A 26,001-nucleotide genomic window follows, 5' to 3' on the forward strand; every position below is an offset into this window, starting at 1 on the left:
AAGTAAGAACCGATTACACCAGGCGCTGGGGGCGGGGTCAACAAGCTGAACACAAACTTGAGATCTGCCATTTTTTAAATAGCAGCTAATGGAGCTAATAGCAGCTGCTCGATTGTAATCACTCTGTACACATTACTGCGAACTGCTTGAATGCGTTGGATTCATGGTGCTTAATGCCGATGATTTACGATGTCATAAAGCCACATGAATAAATAGTAACGCAACGTTCGCCATTGTTGACGGAAGGCTTGTTCGAGATGCATTGGCGCGGTGCAGACTGATTGCCATACTACAACGAGTCCAGCAAGAGCATACGACTCCTTATGCATTTGATTCATTCATGCATTTTTTTAAATATCATAAGCAGGTCAGTCTGCACAGCGTCGATGCATCTAGAACACGTCTGGTGTGTTTTTGTTTCCCGCTGCCTTACTAGTGTTGCTGAGAAAGATGAGACATATACAGAGACGTAAGACCTAGCTCTGTTGTGGCTCTCAGCATGTGGAAAAGCAAACGGTTCTTAAAATGCTCCTCATTCGAACCAACTACGAGCTGGCACTATCACTGGCTCTGAACTAGCACCCGGTTCATTCTGGTGGAAAAGGGGTATTAGTGTTAACGATGCAAATCTTGGGCTTGGGCTCAATGTGAAACATGTATTGTTTTAGTCTAGAAACTCCCTAAAGAGGCCTAGCACCTGGGCTGTTGTGAGTCCAGAGTGAAGCACGGGGGTGGATCAGTGATAGTTCGGGCTGCAATATCACAGCATTCACTACTGTGCTTGATTGGTGCTTCACTGCCAAGGACTACTGAACCATTTTGGAGGGGGTGTCGTGCCACAAAAATGCACCAAAACAGCAAGACTTGTTGACAGAAGGGTTTGATGAACATGACAGTGTTGAACAAAGTTGAACATCTCCTATGGCCTGCACAATCACCAGATCTAAATAATTTTGAGCCACTTTGGGGTATTTTGGAGGAGCAAGTCAGAAAATGTTTTCCTCCACCAGCATCACATAGTGACCATGCCACTGTTCTGGAATGGCTCAAAATCCCTCTAGCCACTGTGAAGGGCTGTTATCCGTCATTCCCAAGACAAATTGATGCTGTATTGGCCGCAAATGGAGGCCCTACAGCATACTAATAAAATATTGGTGTCTAAAACCAGGTGTTATAGTATCATTGTCCAACCCCTGTAGATAGAGTGAGAGAGAAAAACATAAAGTACCAGAAATGTCTGATAGCATATAATTTTTGAAGTGGTGGCCCGCCATCAAACTACATCCTCTAGCCCAGCCATTAGCATGTGCTGTAGGTAAGGTTGTCTTCACTTAGCGTCATTCATGCTGTCCTTGTGGACAATCCCCTGTGATTTTCCTACAACAAAGTGAGTTACTAAAGCCTCTGATATGGCCAGCAAAAGAACAGAGAATATGAATCCTCATTAGCAAAAAGCCCTTGTCGTAGGGCATCCAATGCGCCCCCTGCATACTCTCTTGGCATGACAAAATGGCAATAGGACAAGGACACCTTGCATTTCATTAAGGATACAACCTGCATTTGTGTGTCCCGGTAGAATGTCCTGGTAAATGTGAAGTTAATTTAATTTTTAAGGATATACCTAGGCGTCTATGACCATGGAAGGACTTAGAAATTTTACATGGAGAAATTTAACTGTGATTAGTTTTACACTGCAGGCTTAATCATATGCAAAACTACTGGCACGGCCACCAGAGCTGAACGCGGCCACTCTAATCAATGCTTATGTTTATACCAGCCATAACGCGGTACATTTAAGAAGCGGCACTCCGCGGTGCTTCACTAAAGATAGGAGCCCAATCTTTTGACGGACGGCTTGTCTAAGCTGCGCAGTTATACAAAAGATAATTAAGAATGTATTTCAAATGACTAAAACACAGCTACAAAGATTTTATTCTTATCATTCATTACTGGACTTTTAAAGGGATAGTTCACCCAAAAAATTTGAATTACACAGAAGCTAGATATTTTACTTTATAACATTGTTCGTTATAATCGCTTTCCTTCAGAAGGCCTTTATTAACCCTACGGAGCTGTGTGGATTACTATTATAATGGATGCACTTTTTTGGCTTTAAAAATGTCTCCTTCACTGCCATTATAAAGCTTGAAAGAGCCAGGGTATTTTTGAATATAACTCTGATTGTATTCGCCTGAAAGAAGAATGTCATATACACCTAGGATGTAGCCTGGGAAAACCCAGACAACTTCTGGCAAATTTAGATTTGCTCTGCAAGTAGTCTGGCAAAGAGCCCATTCAAACCCATTTCTAATCCGTCGAAATCGCGGAACTAATCAGAAACGTTGGGGCGCGCTTTACACGATGACGACAGCGCAGCGATGGCGAAGCAGATTTTGTACATTACAAAGATGGATGCCAGCGAGGAACATCACTCATTCGAATCAGCTATCACGTCTGTTTTAAGCATTTTAAACTTTTCCTTTTCATTAAAACCAGGTCAAAGAACAACGCTCGGCTACCAGATGTGGATTACACCGGCTACTTTAATGAGGAGGATAGGGAGTGTGATCATATGCTAACACTACACAGCAGCTCTGGATCTAACCTTTCTGTGCTTATTTCCTCACACTAGATCTGGTAACATTGTCAAAATTGTAAACAATTGTAAATAACTAGCGTAATTATGCTCAAGTCTAAAAAATTTCTAACACATCTGAAATGACTGAATTTGAATAAAGTTTCTGAGACACAGTTCTGCAAAGATTTCTCAATATTATTTTATTTTCAAAATATTCCAAATCGCGTTCTAATCGCAATACAAATGCCTTACAATGGGTCAAATGCGATCAGAACTCGATGTTTTCTGTTCGAAAGGCAATCCAATATGTTTCAGTTGGTCTGAGATGCTATTAAGTTTTCCAAATTTTGCAAAAATGTTGATGGAGTGGCGGTGGACACCAACTATTTTCATATTTCTTTTACAACAACGGCAAAAGTCGTCAGAAACCATTGCAACATCTTCCTCGAAATTACAAACAGAGAATTGCTGTCTCAGACATTTCTCCATTGCTCTGCATACGTCGTCATCGTCCGTTGGTGACGCCCCTTTGGAAATGATTTGTCTTTTTTATTCTTTTTACCCCCCCCCCCCCCAGGTAAATCTCATGGTCTTGTGAATCCAGTTACTTCTCCTCTGATATGCACCTGGTGTGAGTTGGCACCGCATGAATGCATAATCCGTAATGCGCCGCAGATGTGTGCAGTATAAATAAGGGGTTATAATATTTGGAAATATACCCATGGTACTGAATGATTACTGTGTTCATTTGATTTTATAATAGTGGTACTGTCGGGAAATACATTAACACCCACTTGAAAAACAAAGAGATGCTTCAGTTGTAGGGCTTATTGTGGTCTATAAATACTCCCCTCCCCTTTGGGTTGTCCTTACTTTTATCACAGTGCTGCCCTATCATAAAATGTGGCAGTTAAATGGTGCCTGTCAATATCATAGGAATGGGGTGATTAATGAGGGAAGAAAAATGAAATGAATCCTTTTGTAAAGAAGAGTAGAAAAAACAATAACGTCTGGAGTGGAATCCATCGATCTACTTGAAACAGACAGATGGTGCAGAAGATGACAAGTTTCATCTCCTTCTTTGACTTTCTTTCTTTCTGTGATTTATGGCGGGCATTAATTGTTGTGATAATGGTTCAAGCCTTTGTGTGAAGGTGAGAGAGAGCATGAAAGGCTTATCTAACACACATAAGTACAAGCGCACACATACAACTAATGTTGAGGGCTACATGGGTCGCAAAGCAGACCCTCCGAAAGCAGACCCTCAAAAATAAATAAAAATAACTTACTGAGGGATGGTTGAATTAACCAATAAATAACTTAAAATGATAAAACATATAATGCATTTAAAGGTGCCCTAGAATGATTTCAAACAATATGATAAATTGTTCTCTGATATCTACATAGAGGGTATGTGGCTTATTTAAGGGCAAAACTTGTCCAGATACAGTTTTACAGGTCCATTTACAACCCTATAAATTGTCCCTAGGATGTAATGCTCTGTTTTTGCCTTATTTGGAAGGGCCATGAATATTAATGTTAAGCTCTGCTCTGATTGGCTTATTTCAGCAGCTCACAGCAGTTCAGTAAAGAGGCTCGTGAGACCTGACCGGCCTGACAGAACACAGACCGACTGAATGACACTTTAAGCAGAAAATCTCAAATGGAGATTGCTGAAATGCAGCTTACTTGTTTATTGGTGTTTTCAGATCATCCGCGCGTGAGAAATATGTTCTATTTTTCAAAATGAATAGCCTTGTCAAATGACTGTCGTTTTAACTTATATGGTGGAAAAGGTGACGTTTGCTAGAAGGATCGAGTGAAGGATCTGTAAGCAATGTATCTACGGTTGTATTTTGTAATACAAAATAATATTACCCTTTGTCATTAGACACACTATTTAGTTTTGTATGGTACTTGGCGTTTCCTATTGTTACTGTACTAGCATCTTGCGTTATCTAGACAATGCGGTCTCTCTAAGAAACTTTCAATTTAATCAGAAATTGCTTAAACAGTCAATAAGTGGATAAATCACTACTTACTGCTTGCAGGAATACAGTTATAATTGGCACTTTTTTCAGGTTAAGACGCTGAGTGAAGCTTGCTTGAAATGGGCCGAACAAACCAACGATCTTGAAATAAATTGTTGTGGTTTCCGGTTATAAACATCAACCATGACTGTTGACATTTTTTATCTGTTGGAAGGGTAGAAAAGTCTCCCGCACAGCCTGGAACATGACATGGGTCCATGATAGAAGTTTATCTGCAGTCCCAGTTACCGTCATTTCCGCCTGACATTTCACATGTTTGGACAGATGCAAATGTTGGGGACGTGCATATAAATGATCCCCAACGCTTGCGTCACGGTTGGGATTATGTTGAGAGTCACTTTTTTTTTTTCTGGTGTTTTTGATTTACGGGATTTACATAAGAAGTAGGAGGCAATTGTGTTTGAGACTCACAGTGATGTCCATGTACTGAAGTCTTATTATTTCACTATGGCAAGGCTAATTCAATTTTTCATTCTAGGGCACCTTTAAATTATGTATAATAAATAAAAAAAGGTAAATATTTCTTTTTTTGAATGTATTGCCTTGATATTACACTTCCGCACACATGCTCAAGCTAAGTGAATGGTCTGAGTCGTGACACAGCCCTTTATCCTCAGCATCTTCATATTAAAAATAAGGACTAGACATTTGAAGGGCATGCACAGTCTGTTCTGATTACCTCACCATCACCACTCTCATGAATCATCCAACAAACCCGGTGTTTTTGACATTCCGGTTGCCTAAAACCATTATTATGTCGCAAGCGTGTGAGTGTGTGTTTGCTGAGGAATGTTGTGAGAGACTATGCTAATTAGGATTTGTTGGTTTGTTTGGAAACTTTACTTGCTGACACAAATCCAATGGCTTTCATTGCCCACACACAGACCCTGCGAATAAAAAAAGAAATAAACGAACAAGCAAACAAACAAATAAATGGATAAGAAACAGCACTAAAAGTGGGCTGCTTTAGTGCTGAAAGTCCCACATCTCTAGTTCTTTCACTAAACTAGCCACTTGAAAGGGCATATAATAATTTATCATCATAAAGGCTTTGACACAGTTTGTGCCTTATTTCTAGCATGTAACCAAGGCCGTTTCTGCACCCGCTGCTGCTTTTGACTTCGCATTGACCATTCAGCTTTAAAGAAAACCTAATGCGTGCAGCTTAGTTCATCTGGCTCCTTGTACTAAAATGGAAAAATCTGCTAATTCATCAACTGCATTTACAGGCGAGCCGAATTTCACTCAATTCAACATTGTTACCCGCATTTGCGGCCCTTTGCTGTGAAGGCTAAGCCCTAATTCGACTCTCAGTTACACAGTCACACATCCACCTATGTGTCAAGTTACTGCATGGATTTAGGCTTTGTGGAAATGAAGTACTGAGAGAGGGTAAGAGTCTTTCTTTCTCTGTGTATTGTCTTTTTGCCCTCAAAACAAACAAGACAGCAAACAGGAGTGGCAAGTGCTCATTTTGAAAAGCTTTCTACAATGGTGTGTCCTAACAGGGTCCCTGAGACTGTTTACGGAGTTTGTGTCATTCTGTCATCCTCTTCACCTCTTTGAACCTCCCTCTGGGCTTTTTCTCTGAGTGTTTGCTCTCAGGAAGCCCCTAGCTTCATGCAGCCAACCTGAGGTGAGAGTTGTTTTCACTTCATAGTTTCCATGAAGGCTATCAAGGGAATACTGAATGCACTGCCATTAGGATTAAAAGAGAGTGGAAGAACGAAGAACATTAAGATAGCTTTGTGCAACAGTCTTTTCATTGTTCTTGCTCATCATTATTCAACATGCAGCATTTGCATAATTCCGCTTGTGATGTCTGTCATTTGGTCACATTGTCATGACAGTGACAAACTGTGCAAATTCCTCATACTCACTCACTCACTCACTCACTCACTCACTCACTCACTCACTCACTCACTCACTCACTCACTCACTCACTCACTCACTCACTCACTCACTCTCACTCACTCACTCACTCACTCAATCACTCACTCACTCACTCACTCACTCACTCACTCACTCACTCACTCACTCACTCACTCACTCACTCACTCACTCAATCACTCACTCACTCACTCACTCACTCACTCACTCACTCACTCACTCACTCAATCACTCACTCACTCACTCACTCACTCACTCACTCACTCACTCACTCACTCACTCACTCACTCACTCACTCACTCACTCAATCACTCACTCACTCACTCAATCACTCACTCACTCACTCACTCACTCACTCACTCACTCACTCACTCCACTCACTCACTCACTCACTCACTCACTCACTCACTCACTCACTCACTCACTCACTCACTCACTCACTCACTCACTCACTCACTCACTCACTCACTCAATCACTCACTCACTCACTCACTCACTCACTCACTCACTCACTCACTCACTCATGAATAAATGGATGTGTATAAATTACTGAATTAATTAATTTGCGGTAATACATTTTATTAATTATGATTTATCAATTATTAATTCATTTATTATTTAATTACTGAATAAACAATTGTAGCACTTTTTTAGACCACTTTAGACATTCTATTAACAATTTTATGTACAATAAGTAACTTTACAATTGCATGCACTAGCAGTCATTAGAGTATTATCCAGAACATAAAAATCAACTGTAGGAGGCAAATCATTTTCTTATTTTTAACCTAAACTTTGAAACTCTGTCTTCCTAGTGTTGTCCGAGAAGGAACCGGAAAAACTTCCCCTAACACCTGATGTACTTGTTACATCATAAGAAGAATAGCATCTGCGGCTAATATTAGTCGCTCTGTTTATCTGTTTAGGATTCAACGTTTGCGTTCTCACGCCACCAAAACATAATTGTTGAGTAAATGAACGGCCAGAACCCATGAAAAGTTTTCTGTTTTCACTTGAAAATGGTATTGTGTAAGCGGCCCCTAAATTAATAACTAATGAATTTTACAACGGAAATGAATCAATAAAAAAAACGTACATAAGCAGGACAATGACTTTCATCTAGAGCTGCTGTACAGTCAAAACAATCTCCCACTTTCACTTTTTGACATTCATTCATTCATTCATTCATTCATTCATTCATTCGTTCGTTCGTTCGTTCGTTCGTTCGTTCATTCATTCATTCATTCATTCATTCATTCATTCCTTCGTTCGTTCGTTCGTTCGTTCGTTCATTCATTCCACAGATATTTTCTCAATTTACACCATGTACATGCTTAATCGCTCAATCCCTTCTTGCATTCATCTATATAATTACTTCTTAAAATAAGAAGTGTCCCCACATTGATTAACCCTGTACAATCTCATTCTGTTATCAATATTCTGCTAGCGATTGGAATGCATGCAGCAAGTAACATCTGTTCCACCCTGTGGGCCCCTTAACCTTCAGTTTTACAGTGTTCACCTGAGAGCTCCTTCAGCGTGCAGAACTGCAGAGTGAACCGTCAGGAGCTTATCCACAGTCAGCTGTCAATCAAAGTCTGCCTTCCGACTTGAGTGCTGCCCGCTGTGGGAAAGAGACACACTTGATCAGACGCTGCTCTTTTCCACTGTCACATACTCTTGTTTTAATCCTACAAACCCAAACAATGAAGCGTCCCTGCTCTACGCTGAATATTCATCCAATATTTTAATTAGATGCAAAGCGAGTGTCAAGAGGACATAATGAAAGACAAGCAATTAAGGGAAAACGGGAAAGTTAGTGCCCCCTTTGCCCCCTCGTTAAATGCCCAGGCACCAATTGCTTTGTCAGCCCATTTCTGATCCACTTCCTTTTGAAATGTGAACCATTAAAGGCCAGAAATGATTTGTTAAAATTAAAAGGAGTTCCCTCTTTGAAAGGCTGTGATCATTTATCTTTCAGGACGCTTTAACAAGCCTTTGGGGGACAACCGAATTTGAATATCTATGTAAATTAGAATGACTGTATGAAGCCAAAAAAGCATAGGTGTTGTGTTTAAGGCAATTTAACTGTGGCTTTAAGTTTTGTCTGCAGAGGGAAGTCCTGTTTTTAGGAATTTAAAGTGTAGTCAATAATTTAATACTTTAAAGCTCATCTTTGATCACTGAAATGACATAAACTGAATAATGATCACTGAATAATCAAGGAACTTTGCTGCCGCACCATGGGTGCAGCGGCGCAATGATATTAATGATATTATCCCTTAAAGTCGCCATGTTCCTTTAAAATAGCTTGAATGTTACTCTACACCCTGGCTTTATTTAGTATACATGGATTTGTGAATATGCAAATTAGCCCGGCCTCCACCCACTTGCGCAAGCTCAGAAATACAGTCGGCCAACTTACTGAAGTAAACACTGTATAATACACTGTAAAAAATAAAAAATAAAATAAAAGTTGAGAAAACTTAAAAGTTTAAGGCAACCAGCTGCAGAAAATTTTTGAGTGGATTTTTTAAAGTAGTTTAAACTTTAAAAGCAGAATTTGTCGTACAAAACATACATTTTTGTCAGTGTAGCGCTATACAGTCAGACACATAATAATATGATACGGTATCATATTCATATACCGTATCATAATAATACGGTAATTAATATGATTATTGATGTTTGACTGCGTTATTAAACAGCTAATAATGTTACAAGTTTGTCATCTCAGTCTGCCTTTAGTATTAGTCAGTATCTTTTTAGAAACACTTTGAACAACAATGTCAGTGGAAAAAGGCATAGCATCGCAATATACATCATATTCATATTTCACCCGATATATATTGCAAAAATCTATGCTAAATAGATTGCTAAATAGAAATGCTAAAGCCTGCCCGCTGACATGATTGGTTACAAGGTAGTTTGTGTTGTCAGAAACACCAGAGATTTCAAACCACATTTTGAGACTGTCTTTGGTTCACTGCAGTTTTAATAAAGAGAAAATACTCAGCAATGGTGTTGATTTATGAAGTTGCACATGGTCTGTTTTAAAAAATATTAAAAGCGCCACAGACATACAAACAACATTAACTTGATTTTCAACACAAGGACTTTAAGAATAAGTGTAACCTATAGTAGATTTTTTTTAAAATTATTATTCATTTACAGAATTACAGACCAAAAAATGCAGTGAGGATAATATTTGTCTTCTGTTTTTATCCTGTCTAAAGAAGATAGTTTAGAAGGGAATGCCTTAGCCTCTCTCTTTTTTCTCCACTGTATATTTCTTCATTTGGGCATCTTTCTCCACAGTCTATGCACAGGAAAAACAACTCTTACCACTTCTCTGTCACATGGTCAGCGGGCAGAAAAATAACTTTGCTTTTGAATAAATATGACTTGTGGTCCAACCTCTCATGCATAGTAATAATCCCAGTATACATGTACACACACACAAAGGGTTGAGCACATATGCCAGAGGCTTCGCTGAGTGTATAACAGGTGGTTGAAGACAGACAGGATGAACAGGGTGCCAAAATCTGCAAATCTCTGCTAAAACCATGCAATCACATTATGACTGCGTGTCGTCTTTAGGACTAGCATTTATTATTTTTGTTTGTGTGATTTAAAAAAACATTTTTTGTCCCTACTACATTTTGTGGTACGGTATTTTCTTATAAAATACCACTGAAAAAGTAAACCTGAGAAATGACATGGGTCTTTATGGCTTTGGGTTAATGTGTTATTAACAAAAAAAATATTTTACCCTGATTGTTTTACCCTGTAAAAATGAACTTTCACTGTTGTAAGTTTCACTCAAACCATCCTTGTTTACATTACTTAAAAAAACGTCTCGGGTTATATCTATAACCCTTGTTCCTTGAGAGGGAACAAGACACTGCGTCGTCGAGTGATGACACTCTGGGAACGCCAAAGTGTGAATGTAATCTATCCAATTCTGATTAGTTCTGCGTCATGACATATTAGATGACAGCATAACCAAAAGATACAAAGTGACGCTGATACACACAAACACTAGCTTATTTGCGATGAAGCAAGCGTTCTGCTTGTGACAGGCGTGGCGACGAGACACAGTGTCTCGTTCCCTCTCAGGGAACAAGGGTTATAGACATAACCTGAGACATTCCCTTAATCGAGGGAACTCGCACTGCGTTGTCGAGTGACGACACTCTGGGAACGAACTACCCCACTATATCACGCCGTAATCACACTTGTCCTAGTATGAAGCTGGGAAACCAGGGACACTAAGGACGCGAGCACTCTGGCACCAGGCGTCGCCGGGAGTTGCAGATTGTAAAAACGAATGAAGGTGTGCGGAGTGGCCCACCCGACCACATCACAAATTTTTTGAAGCGAGACGCCAGAAAGGAGGGCCACCGATGAGGCCATGCCCCTGATGGAATGAGCCCTCACGGCCAACGGTGAAGGCAGATTGTGCACCTGATAGGCCGTGGCTATAGCCTGGACAATCCAGTTGCTGATTGTCTGTTTAGATGCAGGCAGCCTTTTCTTGGGCGAACCAAAGCACACCAACAACTGGTCTGACTTCCTCCACTGGGAAGACCTCTCCAGATACACTCTCAGAGCTCTGACTGGGCAGAGCAGGTGAAGTCTTCCCTCTTCCGCCGTCATGGGAGGTGGAGGATGGAAAGTCAGAAGAACCAATGACCGTGCCACATTAGATGGCACCTTAGACACATAGCCCGGTCTAGGATGTAAGATGGCCTTTACTCCGCCAGGGGCAAACTCCAGGCAAGTTGGCGTGACTGCCAAGGCCTGGAGATCCCCCACTCTCCTGAGAACTGAAGTGATAGGAAGGAGGAAGGCCACCTTCAGGGTCAGGTTCTTTGCCTCAGCCGACTCCAGTGGCTCGAAGTGGGCCTCAGCCAGCCCTTCAAACACTACTGCCAGGTCCCAGGTTGGGACTCTAGAACGAGCTGTAGGCCTCATCCTCCGAGCCCCACGTAGGAACTGTACAACCAGACGGTGCTTCCCCAAAGGCCCATCACCTATAGGCGAGTGGAAAGCCCCAATAGCAGCCACATACACCTTAAGTGTGGATGGGTAAGACCAGCAGAGAAACGATCTTGGAGAAACACTGAAGCCACCGGGCAGTTAACCGGATCCATCTCCTGTTCTCTACACCAAGTGGAAAAAACATTCCATTTCAGGCTGTACAGTCTCCTGGTGGAAGGAGCCCTGGAACTAAGTAGGGTCTCAACCACACCTGCTGACAGACCAGCCTCTAAGTACCGAGCCCCCTCAGGGGCCAGGCCCGGAGGTTCCATAGCTCTTGCCGGGGGTGGAAAATTTTGCCCCCTGCCTCCTCAGAGGGACCTGTCATGGAAGGCCATCTAGCAGTGCTACAATGTCCAAGAACCATACTTGGGTCGGCCAGCAGGGTGCCACTAGAAATAGGCTGACTCCCTCCTGACGGACCCGCTCCAGGACTCCAGGAGCAGAGCGTTCAGGGGAAATGCATACAGATGCAGCTTCGGCCATGTCTGCATCATGGCGTCCAGCCCAAGCGGGGCTGGATGCGTGACAGTGGGATGTCTCTTTCGAGACGCGAACAGATCCACTTCCACTGGGCCGAATCTCTTGCACATAGTGGGTGGAGATGCCACTCCCCGGGCCTCAGCCCCTTCCTCGACAGGATGTCTGCTCCCTGGTTCTGGTCCCCGGAGACATACATCGCTCTGAGAGACGACAGTTTCCCCTGGAACCACAGAAGGATCTGATGCAGCAATCTGCATAGAAGGCACGACCTCAGACCCCCCTGATGATTTAGACACGTGACCACAGCTGTGTTGTCCGAGCGTACTAGGACATGGTGGCTGCAGCGGTCTGGGAAAAAGCTCCTCAGAGCCTTAAAGACCACCAGCATTTCCAGGCAGTTGATATGCCAAGTGGAATGCTTGGTCTCCCACAGACCCCTCGCAAAGTAGCCGTCCATTGACCGCGCCCCAACCAGTGAGGGAGGCATCTGTTGAAATGGTTTTCCGGCAACATGATGCTCCCAGCACTGGCCCCTGGGACAGGAACCAAGGTTTCCACCATATGACGAGGGAACGAAGGCATCTGCGTGTTATCCTGATCATACGAAACGGATTCCCCTTCGGGGAAAACTCCTTGGCTTTCAGCCACCACTGTAAGGGTCTCATGTGCAGCAGGCCAAAAGGTATCATGTTGGACGCTGCTGCAATGAGACCCAGCATTCTCTTAAACAGCTTCACAGTGAGGCTGTGGCCTAGCCTCATTCTGGAGACCGTCACCCGTATGGTTTCCACGCTTGCGGGAGACATTTGTGCCGGCATCGTCGTAGAATCCCATACGACCCCCAGGAACGTAGTTCTCTGGGAAGGCGTCAACACACACTTCTTCATGTTGAGTCTCAGCCCCAAGCACCTGATGTTGGTCAGAACGACATCTCGATTCCCTATCTGCCAGGGGAACACATTCTATGGCCTCCTTGGCCAACAGGGATTGTACTTCCTGCTCCATAACCCAAACCTTCTCTGGGCCGACCATCGTCCAGACCACCCCATTGAAATTCTGGGGAGGTGAACTGAACTGAAGCCTATAACCCAGCTCTACAGTATGCAGGGCCCACGCAGATATATTAGGAAGGCATGACCATGCGCCGAGATAATCTACTAAGAGAACCAGCTGACTTCGGGTGTCAACCGAGTGTCTCTCCCGACCCCCTGAAGTGGCTGACCGGTGTGTGGACGCATTTGCCGCCCCACCGCAGGTCTTTCCTGAGGAGGCTGAGGCAGCGTGCGTACGCGGGAAATCAGTGTGGCCCGAAGCGTTCTGGACGGCGGGAATACTGCACTGATTTCCAGAGAGCTCCGTGGGGAAAATGACCCCCACAGTCGCTCCGCCCCGGGGGGGACAGCTCTCATAGGTCCATTGACAGTTAGGACTGCTTGGTGGAAGCCCTCTTTGCCTAAAGGACGGTCCTCAGATCGCCTTTAGGCTCTGACGGCTTACCCTAAACACGCTGCCTCCTTATCCAGGCTCCCTCGGGAGGGGCGTGGGAGGCGATGCTCTCTTTCTGCACCTGACGGTGCGAGCTGGTAGACGGCCGAGGCTTAAGGCAGCCTTCCCCGAGGAGCTGGAACGACAAGGGAGGTATTGCTGGAATGCCGCAGACTGCTTTTTCACCTCCTGAAACATCTCGACGACGAAGTGTACCGCGCTGCCAACGAGGCCAGAAGGTGAAACTGGGGAATGAGAAAGTGTTTCTCTTTCTCCTTCATCCCCGAGAGATTTAACCATAAGTGTCTCTCCGCACACACCATACCAGCCATGGAGCTATTGTTTGGGTGTATCAGCGTCGCTTTGTATCTTCCAGTTATGCCGTCATCTACTACGTCATGACGCAGCACCAATCAGAATTGGATAGATTTAATTCATACTTCAGAGGCATCACGCTGAGGGCATTCCCAGAGTGTCGTCACTCGACGACGCAGTGCGAGTTCCCTCGATAAAGGGAACTTGTGTAACTACATGAACTTGACTTTTGTTTCTACGTATTGACAGCTTTACTTAATAAGTGTTTGTTTAGTCAACTTAACATTGCTGAGTGAAATGAACGAACTGGGCAGTGGATCTGTAGTTCCCAGCATACTTTACAAGGGACTGCATTAGGAGAGTAAATTTAGAGATTAAGTGTTATTTTATGGGTTTTTTTAGTAAAAGGAAATATTTTGTTAGTTTAGTGTTTTTATTGTTCTGTTTTCCACTGACACTTGTAGAGCAAATACGTAATTTAATAAGGTAAACCAACCTAACATAATAAACTTTTATAAATTTAACATAACATTATTATGCATCTTATAAATATTATATATTTTTACAGTCAGAGGGAAGAAGCTAAAAATGCAATATTTAGATTGAAGTAATGAGACAGACTGACGGGTATTAAACAGGTTTTGTGTTTGTCCAATCAATGTTGTTAACAAAATATAAATTTAACCAGCATTTATACGTCTGATTGGGCTCCCATCCACTAGAGGGAGCCCTCACTTGAATATTGAACTCTATCACTCTATCACTGTTTCTGTCACATCAGCTCCTGTCATGTCATTTCCAGTTCAGCTTGTATTTAAATCATGTGTTCACACTGCTACATGTCTAAGTATTGCCAGTTCTACTGCCTTGCTAAGTGTTCTCTAATGCCATTGTTGACTGTCATGAGTCATGACCATTGTTTTCATTCCCCTGACCCAGGTTTCTGGATTACGATTTGTTTGCCATTGGAGCATTTTGCCTGTTTCAAATGGACAAACGTTGCATTCAATATGCATATTTGGGATTTCATATCAATTCCTTATTTTATTATTTATGAAAGAAGACCTTGTTATAGCAGCCAAACAAAAATGTGCAGCTACTGAAGCAAGTGCCAAATTCATGGTCCCAGAAAATCTAATAACTGCAATTTATATATTTTATGTATGCAATGTCAGACAAATGCATCTGCCAACTTAGATATAAATTGGGTATAAATAGCTCATCTGTTTGTAAACAGCCATTACTTCTGCAATGCCATTTGGAGCACAGAAATCACTTAACATCACAATTCACAGATTACAATAAATAAGCAGATTACCCATAAATCCTATAAAATTTCATTACACCTGACATCAAATCTCCTCTAACCTGAAACCCAAACACATCTGAAGCTCTGAGGATAAACTAGAAATATATGATCTCAGAGCTGGCTAAGGTTACAGATGTTTTTATGGTGTGTGTGTGTGTGTGTGTGTGTGTGTGTGTGTGTGTGTGTGTGTGTGTGTGTGTGTGTGTGTGTGTGTGTGTGTGTGTGTGTAATACAGTGAGTTGATTAAAATCCCAGCTCTGATGTAACAGGCGGAGGAAACATGCCCTGCTAACACACATCATGAAAGAACTTACGCAAGATCCCTCAGTTCTGCAGGAGAGAGGCTGCTGACGTGGATGTGAGAAAGAGTGGGAAAGAGACTTCAAACAATGCAACACAACTGTGTGTTTTGTAAATGAGAAAGACTTTTTACAAAGACAAAGCTATACTTTGGGGACTAATGCTAAAGCTGACAAAGGCTAAGGGGATAGAAAGTGTCATGATCTCAATTTAAAAGTCTATAGAAAGTCCACTATAATTGAAAAGCAGCAGTGTGCATGGTCAGAGGGGTCCTCAAATCTCTCCTACAGCAGACATTTAGTGATTGATTAGGCCTTCTCATTATCCAGCTCTGTGCCGTGTCTCTCAGAAGACATTGGTCAGTATCCACTGATTCACTGAACCAATTTAACTGAAATCGCTCCTGGGAAAATCTAGAGAATATCCTTAAACATCTATGATTTACTGACGATATGGTATTCATATGGCAGAAATAGCTAAATGATGAAATACAGAGTAATAGGACTGACATACGCCAGAGAGAGCAAGAGAGAGAGAGTAAAGGTGTAACAGAGGTAGACAAGATCATAGACGAACAAGAAAATGCTTGTAATGAGTAGGGCTGCCAAACAATCCCTCAAAGAAAAAGGAAATAACAAAATAAGAAATAATTCCGGACTGAAGGGAACAGAATTGGATTTAATATTAAATCCAAATATAATGTAGTTTGTCCCAAACAGCTAAAAGCACCTCAGGTGAGCTGTTTGAATTGGCTTCTCTCATGGGCATATGTAGCTTCAGGCATTCACTGAGCTTGTAGCTTTTAGTTTTTGTTTAAAATCCAGTCAGTTGTCCCAAATAGTTTACCGTAAATTAAAATGGCACATGCGAGATATATATATATATATATAGTATATATATATAGTATATGTTGAGTGTAAGAACATCCCTTATTCTCCTCTGCTCGGCTGAAGTTGACTTCTCCAGTAAGGAGCGATAAAGACAGAATCATCTTATATACATAAAAAAAGAGTGTGTGCGCTGAGAGGATTGTAGGTTGGTAGCAGGGTGTTTGAAGTAACTAATTAACTGCAGAGGCAGATTTGACCTTTCCCTCAGACTACATCGATTTCCCCTATAGTGTCCCGGACACAAACACAAACAAAACACACCAATATAACACTCACTCACTCACTCACTCACTCACTCACTCACTCACTCACTCACTCACTCACTCACTCACTCACTCACTCACTCACTCACTCACTCACTCACTCACTCACTCACTCACTCACACACACACGCATGTCGTGTTTCCATGTTTTATGGGAACTTTCCATAGGCGTAATGGATTTCATACTGTACAAACTGTACATCCTAGAGAGAGAGAGAAGAGTAATATGAGTATAGTATGAATCTGCTGAATATGAATCCATAAATACACAGAGTGATCATTTACCAAGCGATAAGAACAACACACACACACACACACACACACACACACACACACAAACACACACACACACACACACACACACACACACACACACACACACACACACACACACACACACACACACACACACACACACAAACACACACACACACACACACACACACACACACACACACACACACACACACACACACACACACACACACACACACACACACACAAACACACACTCTCTCTCTCTCTCTCTCTCTCTCTCTCTCTCTCTCTCTCTCTCTCAAACACATCTTTGATCTGTGGCTGTTTCTTTTTTATTATTATTTTTCCTGAAATCCACTTATAATGTTAGTCAAGGTTTCTTGCATCAAAAACAGGTGTAATGTAATTGGACATTCGTCACAGTGTGCGGCGTTGTGCTGAAATGCAAAACCCAATTATAGTCAACGAATCTGTCTACTGCAGGATCACCTGATGCTTTCAGATGACAAATCCTGTTACTATTTGTCGTGCTGCTTGCAAATAGCCTTTTCACTAAGCCATTTTATCTCCCCATCATTCAGAAATAAAATTATGAATATTTATATGGTGCATCACAGTTCAAGCGCAAGTTGCGCAACCAAACTCAGACCAACTCCTTTAGGCAGTCTCGAATTTGGTATCCCTGAGGTTAGATTAATTAGATTAAGGGTTAGTTCACCCAAAAAATGAAATGTATGTCATTAATGACTAATGACAACCTAATGGTCCACACCCGTAAGACCTCCGTTCATCTTCAGAACACATTTTAAGATATTTTATATTTAGTCCGAGAGCGTATTCAAGTGTATGCACACCATACTGTCCATGTCCAGAAAGGGAATAAAAACATCATCAAAGTAGTCCATATGTGACATCAGTTAGTTAATTAGAATCTCTTGAAGCATCGAAAATATTGAAAATTTTGGTCCAAAAATCACAAAAACAGCCCCGAAGCCAGCTAAACGGTGGTCCTGAGTCAGGTCGCTCGGAGGTGAACTCGGTTCTCTCTTAGGCTCTCTCCTGGGAGGAGGGCTGGCGGATAATCTTTTGTTTTTATTCCAACCCGCAGCTGGCCCCCAAAAAGGGGCTGGCAGCACCTTATTGTTGGTTAAAGAAAGAACCGGCTCATTCACATCTGAGCCCCAAGAGGGCGCAGTGTGTGCCGCCTCAGTGCCTCGCCACTCTCAGTCCCCTCTGTCGCTAGCCCTCTGTCAGTTGAGACCCCTGTGGTACGCTCTGCCTCCCCTAGTCTCCACTGGCAGGGCGCGGAAACTTGACCCAGCCCACAACTCGGGCCGCTCCCATTTCTCCCGAGTCTGGGCCAGTCATTCTGCATCGCTGCCCCACGACGGGTATGCCTGTGGCTCACATGATTCCCTTGTTTCAGTTTTTGGGGATGTGGCTAGCGCTCCCCAAACTGTCTAACTGGCTCACCCGCACCATCAGGCTCGGCTATGTGATTCATCTCCTCCCTGTTTTCAGGAAGCCTGCCCAATGCTCCTGTCCTGCGCGTGGTGTTTCTACGCAAATATGAGTTTCCCCCAGTGAGCCTTCTCGCACAGCTCCTGTGCATAATCAGGGAGGACAGGGAGCTGGTCCTAATGGTTGCCCCGTATTGGCCTGGCCGGACCTGGTTTTCTGAACTCATACTCCTTTCGACAGCACCTCCCTAGCCTATTCCTCTGAGGAAGGACCTCCTTTCTCAGAGAGGGGGCACCGTATGGCACTCGCGTCCAGACCTCTGGAACCTCCACGTGTGGCTCCTGGATGGGACGTGGCAGGTTTGAGTAGCTTACCACCACCCTCTTCAAACGGTGGAGCTTAAGTTCCTGTCAATGAAGTCAGCGCTCCTCGTTGCTCTGGCCTCGATCAAGAGGGTGGGGGACCTGCAGGCATTCTTGTGCCCAAGGTTTCTACCATTCTCTTCAGGGACCAGGTGGTGAACCTGCAAGTGCTGCCCTTGGAGGAGGCAGACCCAGCCTCGGCACTAATCTGTCCAGTGCGCGCCCTTCGAGTTTACATAGACAGGGCGCGGTGCGTTAGGACCTCAGACCAGCTCTTTGTCTGTGACGGAGGGAAGCAGAAAGGGAGGGCTCTCTCCAAGCAGAGGTTGTCTCACTGGATAGTGGATGACATTGTCCTGACTTGCCAGGTTCAGGGCTTGCCATGCCCCCTTGAGGTCAAAGCACACACCACTAGGAGCATAGCTGCCTCTTGGGCTTTAGTGCATGGCGCCTCACTGACAGACATTTGTAGAGCTGCAGGCTGGGCGACACCGAACACATTCACCAAGTTTTATAATCTGCGAGTGGAGCCTGTGTCCTTTCGTATACTCGCCCCAGATGGCCTGTGACTGGACACACACTGGTGTCTTCACTTGCTGTGCAATTCCACTCCACGGAATGAATACGTGTGCTTATTCGCTCAGGTGAGCCTCCCCGAAGGCCCTTGGTTCCTCCAGCACTGTTGATGCCGGCACCAGAATGCATGCCCGAATGGTCCCAGCCCTTGTGTCAGGCTAGGTGCCCTGTGTTCCCCCCAGGCCAACCGTCACATGTGTATTCTCCAAGGTAAGTCTCCTTGAGCTTGTGTCTTCCCTTGGCAAGACCCTTGCCACCCCTAAGGTTGAAAAATTCCAGGTTCCTCCATATGCAGCCCATACTTTGGTCATACGTGTATTCCTAAGTCCTCCCTATGGGTAGGCATTGTGATTGCATTTCTCCAAGTGGGATATGCCTCCCAGTTTACCTTGGCAGCTGAGCCAGCCCCTCGTCATGTTAAACTCTGAGGCTGGGTGCACAGGTCAGCCCAGGATGCTGGAAGACAGCCGCTGTGGCGTGATTAGACTGGGACCCCCATTTCATCAGTACTGACGTAACTCGCAGTGTACTGACTGAAAGGGAATGTCTCGGTTACGTATGTAACCCTCGTTCCCTAAAGGAAGGGAACGGAGACGTTCCCATGCCACATCCGCTGTACCGCTAGTATGGCAGGGGCAGTGGGCCTCGGCTCCTCAGCAGGTAACATAAATGCGTGACTGCTATGCAACGCCGTTTATACCCACGCGGTGGGCGGGTTGCATTAGGTAAATTCCACAGACCATGACATTACCATGTCATTGGATCGTTTTGATGGAGATAGAAGGCAGATGGCTTTCTAACCGAAACCCCCGTTTCCTCAGTACTGACGTTACGTCTCCATTCCTTTCCTTCAGGGAATGAGGGTTACATACGTAACCGAGACATTTTGTGATTTTTGGACCAAAATGTATTTTCAATGCTTCAAGAGATTCTAATTAACTAACTGATGTCACATATGGACTACTTTGATAATGTTTTTATTACCTTTCTGGACATGGACAGTATAGTGTGCATACACTTGCAAATGCTCTCGGACTAAATATAAAATGTTAAACTGTTTTCCGAAGATGAACAGCGGTCTTATGGATGTGGAATGACGGGTGAGTCATAATTCATTATAATATAATATAATATAATATAATATAATATAATATAATATAATATAATATAATATAATATAATATAATATAATATAATATAATATAATAAATCTTGGCAACTTGTGTATCTAGAAATTCAAGTTATGATATAAATATGACTTCACTTGGTCATTCATCACAACATTGTCCCACTTGAATGACACATTAATATCCAATGTCAATATAACATCCAACAGAACTAATGCAATTAAATGGCTTTTAGTATACTCACAAAAAAAAAGAAAATATCAAGATATCAAGAGATTTCAGTTGAAAGGTACTGATGGAGAAGTCAGTTTAGTTGCACACCTCAAAGCGTGAAGAGGAAAAAATACAGCTCCAAGCAACACTGTGAAAAAATAATTAAAAAGCACAGGGCGTTTAAGAATACAAGAGCATTTCCAAGTCATTAAATATTCCTTAGAGACCAGATGAGTCTGTAATTAAGAAATGGAAACAATATGGCACAGCACATCCTTAAGCAGTTTTCAAAACCTGACTGTGCAAGAAGGAAACTTGTGACTGAGAGCACCAAAAGACTTACTCTGAATTGAGCATTTTGGTCATCAGACTAAACACTATTAATTACCCAATATTTGAGCAACAGAAGAAGAAGAAAAAAAAAAACTACTTCGAAATAAGCACTTCTCCAATGACACATTTTGACCATGTCAGCAACTATTTCATGCACACAAGGTGGATAAGGTGCAACAGGTAAACATGTCAGTGGTGTAAATGACCAAGAAGAATGCTAAAGTAGCAATTTGCACAATTTGTTCAGCTGAGTATCAAGAGGTGTCTCATTGCTGAAGAAATGTGACTGGCTTGATTTATCACCAGAGAACACCCTGAACAGCATACAGAGTACACTCACCCAAAATGTAGTTTTTTGAGAAAATTAGATTAGAATTTTTTATAATAATTTGAGTTTTGGTAATAAAAAATAAAAAAAATAAGCATTTTGATGTGTCAAACATCCTATTTGTCATGAGCATGGCTTAAAACCAGGTACTATGCAACATTAGAACCAATGTGTCCCCACTGTGAATCATGGTGTTGGCCGCAACATGCTGTGAGGAGGTTTCCTGCAGCAGCCCTGGAAGGCTTAACAACACGGAAATATAAGACAGAAGTCTAAGACACCTGCAACCTGGAATATTTTTTTTTTTTTCAATGACCAAATCCACAGCTACACAGGAATGTCTTAAAACCAATGTCCTCCCCTGCTCTACTGCTTGCAGCACTACAGGAGTGCATCTAAAATGAATTTCAGTTAAGAAAATCCTTAGTTTCATGGTAAATGTCCCGTAAATCGGTCACCTCTTGTGACAACTCTTCAAGCATCCCTGCACTACCTCATCCCCACCCGTTATTTTAATGCCTTCACTTCATAATAACTAACATTAATCCATTAATTAGTTCAGACGGGGGCTTAGTGCTTATGCTCAAGCCCCTCCTTTATGCAAATCAAGCCAAATCTTTACTCTTTACTTTTATGACTTTTTAAGGATTAAGATGGATGTGAACTTGTGAAACCGTATTAAATTCTGCATGTGTGTGGCAGAAGCCTCAGTCCTTTACAAACTCCATCTGTGTCTCTTTTTCTGAGTTTAACATGCATTTTGGGAATGCAGTGTGCACTTGATTCACTTTATTTATACATCTGAATATTTTTCAACATTTCTGTGGACACCTCCAAAATAAATGTTAACAGATTTAAAAATGTTAACAGTTTGTAGGTTTGAACATTTGAAAATGAAGAAAGTGTAAAATAGTGTAACATAAATTATTTTATAATTATCAAATACACTCCTGAACAAAATCTTAAGACCAGGGGATGCATTGCAAGTTTTACACATTTCGCACTTGTGGATCATAACTGGGTTGTAAGTGCTGCTTCAAAATGCCAAAAGAAGACACAGGAGCAAGAGACAAAAAAAAGAGAGTAGGCAATTTATTGAAAACTGCCTTTAAACTCAAACAGGCCGTTCATCAGCTGATCAAAAGTTTAAGACCATAGCCATAAAAAGGTCAAATCTGCACAAAAATATGGCTTTCATGTTATTGTCCTTCAAGCAGTCATACTGTCAAGATCTCCTGATGGCAAAGGCAAAAAGGCTTTCTCTCTTTGAACGTGGTAGGATTGTTGAGCTGCACAAGCAAGGCCTTTCGCAATGCGCCATCGCTGCTGAGGTTGGACACAGTAAGACAGTCATTTTACATTTCTTAAAAAATCCTGAGAGTTATGGGACAAAAATGTCAAGTGGTAGACCCGAAAAGATTTCACCTGCACTGAGCCGCAGGATCCAACGGGTTGTCCGTGAAGACACAGGTCGATCCTCAACCCAAATTAAGGCCCTTACTGATGCTGACTGAAGCCCAATAACCATAAGACGTCATCTGCTAGAGAAGGGCTTCAAGAACAAAAAACATCTTTAAAGGCCACGTCTCCTCCCACGACACAAACTTGCCCGATTAGAATTTGCAAGGGAGCACCAAACATGGAACATTGAAAAGTGGAAGAAAGTTTTATTCTCTGACGAGAAAAAATGTAACCTGGATGGTCCTGACGGCTTCCAACGTTACTGGCATGACAAGGAGATCCCACCTGAGATGTTTTCTACGCGGCACAGTGGAGGAGGCTCCATCATGATCTGGGGTGCTTTTTCCTTCAATGGGAAAATGGAGCTTCAGGTTGTGCAGGGGCGTCAAACGGCGACTGGCTATGTGGATCTGTTGCAGCGGGCCTCCCTCTTGACCGAGGGCCCCCGTCTGTGTGGTAATGACTGGGTCTTTCAACAGGACAATGCTGCAATTCACAAAGCCCGCCTGATGAAGGACTTCTTCCAGAAAAATAACGTTGCTCTTTTGGACCATCCTGCGTGTTCCCCTGATCTAAATCCCATTGAGAACATTTGGGGATGGATGGCAAGGGAAGTTTACAAAAATGGACGTCAGTTCCAGACCGTGGATGCCCTTCATGAAGCCATTTTCACCACATGGAGCAACGTTCGCACCGGCCTCCTGGTCGCATCAAGAATGCCGAAACGAGTTTTTAAAGTGATCAACAAGAACGGTGGGGCTACTCACTACTGAGTCCTTTTTTGAAACTTTTAGTACTGTTGTGCGTTTGTTTTTATGGCTATGGTCTTAAACTTTTGATCAGTTGATGAACGGCCTGTTTCAGTTTAAATGCAGTTCCCTTTCGGGGAACTCGAGCTGCGTCGAAACGCTGTGAGAACGCCTCTGCGTTAATGCGTCGTGAAGCGCCTGTAGAACCATTCCATCGGAAAAAAGATCGATCGTCGGCGTGATGACGTCATCGACCGGAAGCTATAAAACGTCCGTGAAAACAAACAGGAACTAGCTTCTGAGCCTTCAGCAAGCGATCTGTGTGAACCTGTCTGTCTATTTGGTGTTTTTGTCTGTCTATATCCAGAGATTTTCCACCCTTTTGTTAAATATTGCAGTATATATTAACAAACAAAGAGAAAATAAAATAGATAGAGTAAAATGGCGAGTGAAAGCAGCTTTAAGAGTTGTGTTCATCCCTGCCCACGCTACATCACGAGCGGGGATACACACTCTCTTTGTGTAGCCTGCTTGGGAGCGCAGCATGCCCAGGCAGCCCTCGAGGGGGCTGCTTGCGAGCACTGTGAGCGTATGCCACTGAGAACGCTGCGCTCCCACCGGGCACTCTTCGAGGAGGGTGCTTCGGCTCGTGTACCCCGCGGCTCTGGTCCCGCTTCCGCCGAGGCGGAGCGAAGGCTGCAGTCGTGGGGATCACAATTGGATGTTGCAGAGGGGTTAGAGACGGGCGCTGCCTTATCTCTGCCCTCACCTGCTCCATCCAGCGGCTCTTCTCGGGGCATGGAAGCACGCATGGCGGTTTCTTCCCCCCCGAGAGAGTCGCCGGTGCTCCAACTATCCAGCTCCGAGGAGGTGGACGTTGAGAGCATCGCGACTGAAGATTCGCCACTTCAGTCCCCTGCGAGTGAGGAGCTCGTTGAGGTTTTAACGCGAGCTGTGGCCAGACTAAATATTGACTGGCCCATAGGAAGATCTGAGACAGGAAGAAGAAAGTCTAGTAAATTAGATGAAAGATTCCTGCCCGCTCGCGCTTCAGAACCTCAGCGACGGGGCCTGCCGTTCTTCCATGATTTGCACACCGAGGTGGCAAAGTCATGGAGGAGACCGGCATCATACCGTGTGTTCAGCCCTCAGACTTCGGTCTACAGCAACATCATGGGGCTGAAGCACTACGGTTATGGGGCGATGCCAAAGGTAGAAGAGACGCTCGCGAGCCATCTCTCGCCTTCCTCGGCATCGTCCCTGAAGGCCCCGACTTTGCCCACCAGACCATTAAAAACGACGTCGGCACTGGTGGGCAAAGCGTACTCGGCGGCAGGTCAGGCTGCTGCATGCCTGCATACTATGGCTATAATGCAGGCTTATCAGGCTGACCTGCTCAGGGACTTAGATGGACGTGATGAAGTGGGGGGAGATATTATAAATGAGCTCAGAACATCAGCTGATCTTGCTCTCCGGGCCACCAAGGAGACGGCCAGATGTGTTGGCCGCTCTATGGCAGCCTTGGTGGCTACGGAGAGGCATTTATGGCTCAACCCCACTGAAATCAAGGAGAGGGAGAAAAGCTTCCTGCTTGACGCGCCGCTGTCTCCTGGTGGCCTCTTCGGTGACGCAGTACACGCTGTCACCGAGAGGTTCCAGGAGTCAAAGAAGCAAGCTGCGGCGCTAAAGCAGTTTCTCCCTCTCCGGGTCCAGGTCCCTGGGGCTGCCGCTGACATCAGGCAGCCCAAGCCGAGTACGAGCTCCGCTCACAGGGCGCAACAAAAGCAGAGCGTCGCCGCTCGAGCTCCCCCCGTAGGGAAGCGGTGTTTACCCCTGCCAACGGTACCCGCTTCCCTACGGCACCCTCGGGGGGCCGCGCTGCCAACCCCGCCGCAATGCCGGGGCGCAGTCGGTCTCCGCGGGCCACCCGAGGGTGGTCCGCACCCCCTTCGGGGGGCCCCCGAGCAGTCAAGTCAGTCGTTCCCTGCCGGTCCGCCGCTTCAGGGCACTGTGCTTGTTGCTCAAAATACACCAGAGGCCAGCCTCGAGAGGCTGGTTCCCTTAGTAGATTTTCTAGACGAGTGGAAACGTCTATCAAATATATCTCATTGGGTCCTGCAGATAATAGAAAAGGGGTACACCATTCAGTTCAGAAGTCGGCCACCTCCTTTCTGCGGTGTCCTACCTACAGAGGTGGGCCCGGAGCAGGCTCTGGTAATGGCACAGGAAGTAGAGACACTCCTGCAAAAAGGGGCTATAGAGAGGGTTCCCCCTCCCAGCAGGGAGTCTGGCTTTTACAGCCGTTACTTCATCGTGCCGAAGAAGGATGGGGGCTTACGCCCGATATTAGATCTGCGGCTATTGAATCGCTCGGTGGCCAAGCTCAAATTCAAGATGCTTACACTCAGACAGATTGTAGCGCAGGTCAAATCGGAGGATTGGTTTGTCACCATAGACCTCAAAGATGCGTATTTTCATGTCTCCATCCTTCCACATCACAGGAAGTTCCTGAGGTTTGCCTTCGGG

General features: G+C 44.0%; 1 protein-coding gene across 8 annotated transcripts in view; it reads right to left on the reverse strand.

The window, feature by feature from the left end:
• The window catches only part of htr2cl1 (5-hydroxytryptamine (serotonin) receptor 2C, G protein-coupled-like 1), a 234,385-nt gene that overhangs the window by 28,219 nt on the left and 180,165 nt on the right, over positions 1 to 26,001 (reverse strand). For 5 of the 8 annotated variants that reach the window (XM_067444561.1, XM_067444541.1, XM_067444531.1 and 2 more), the window contains one exon: positions 8,042 to 8,143. The exons of the other annotated variants lie outside the window; for them this stretch is intronic. The gene's annotated coding sequence lies outside the window, so the exon portion shown is untranslated. The remainder of the gene's footprint in view (positions 1 to 8,041; positions 8,144 to 26,001) is intronic. 8 annotated transcript variants of the gene reach the window in all.

Source organism: Pseudorasbora parva, chromosome 1, assembly GCF_024679245.1.
Source record: "Pseudorasbora parva isolate DD20220531a chromosome 1, ASM2467924v1, whole genome shotgun sequence".
In the NCBI taxonomy this organism is placed as follows: domain Eukaryota; kingdom Metazoa; phylum Chordata; class Actinopteri; order Cypriniformes; family Gobionidae; genus Pseudorasbora; species Pseudorasbora parva.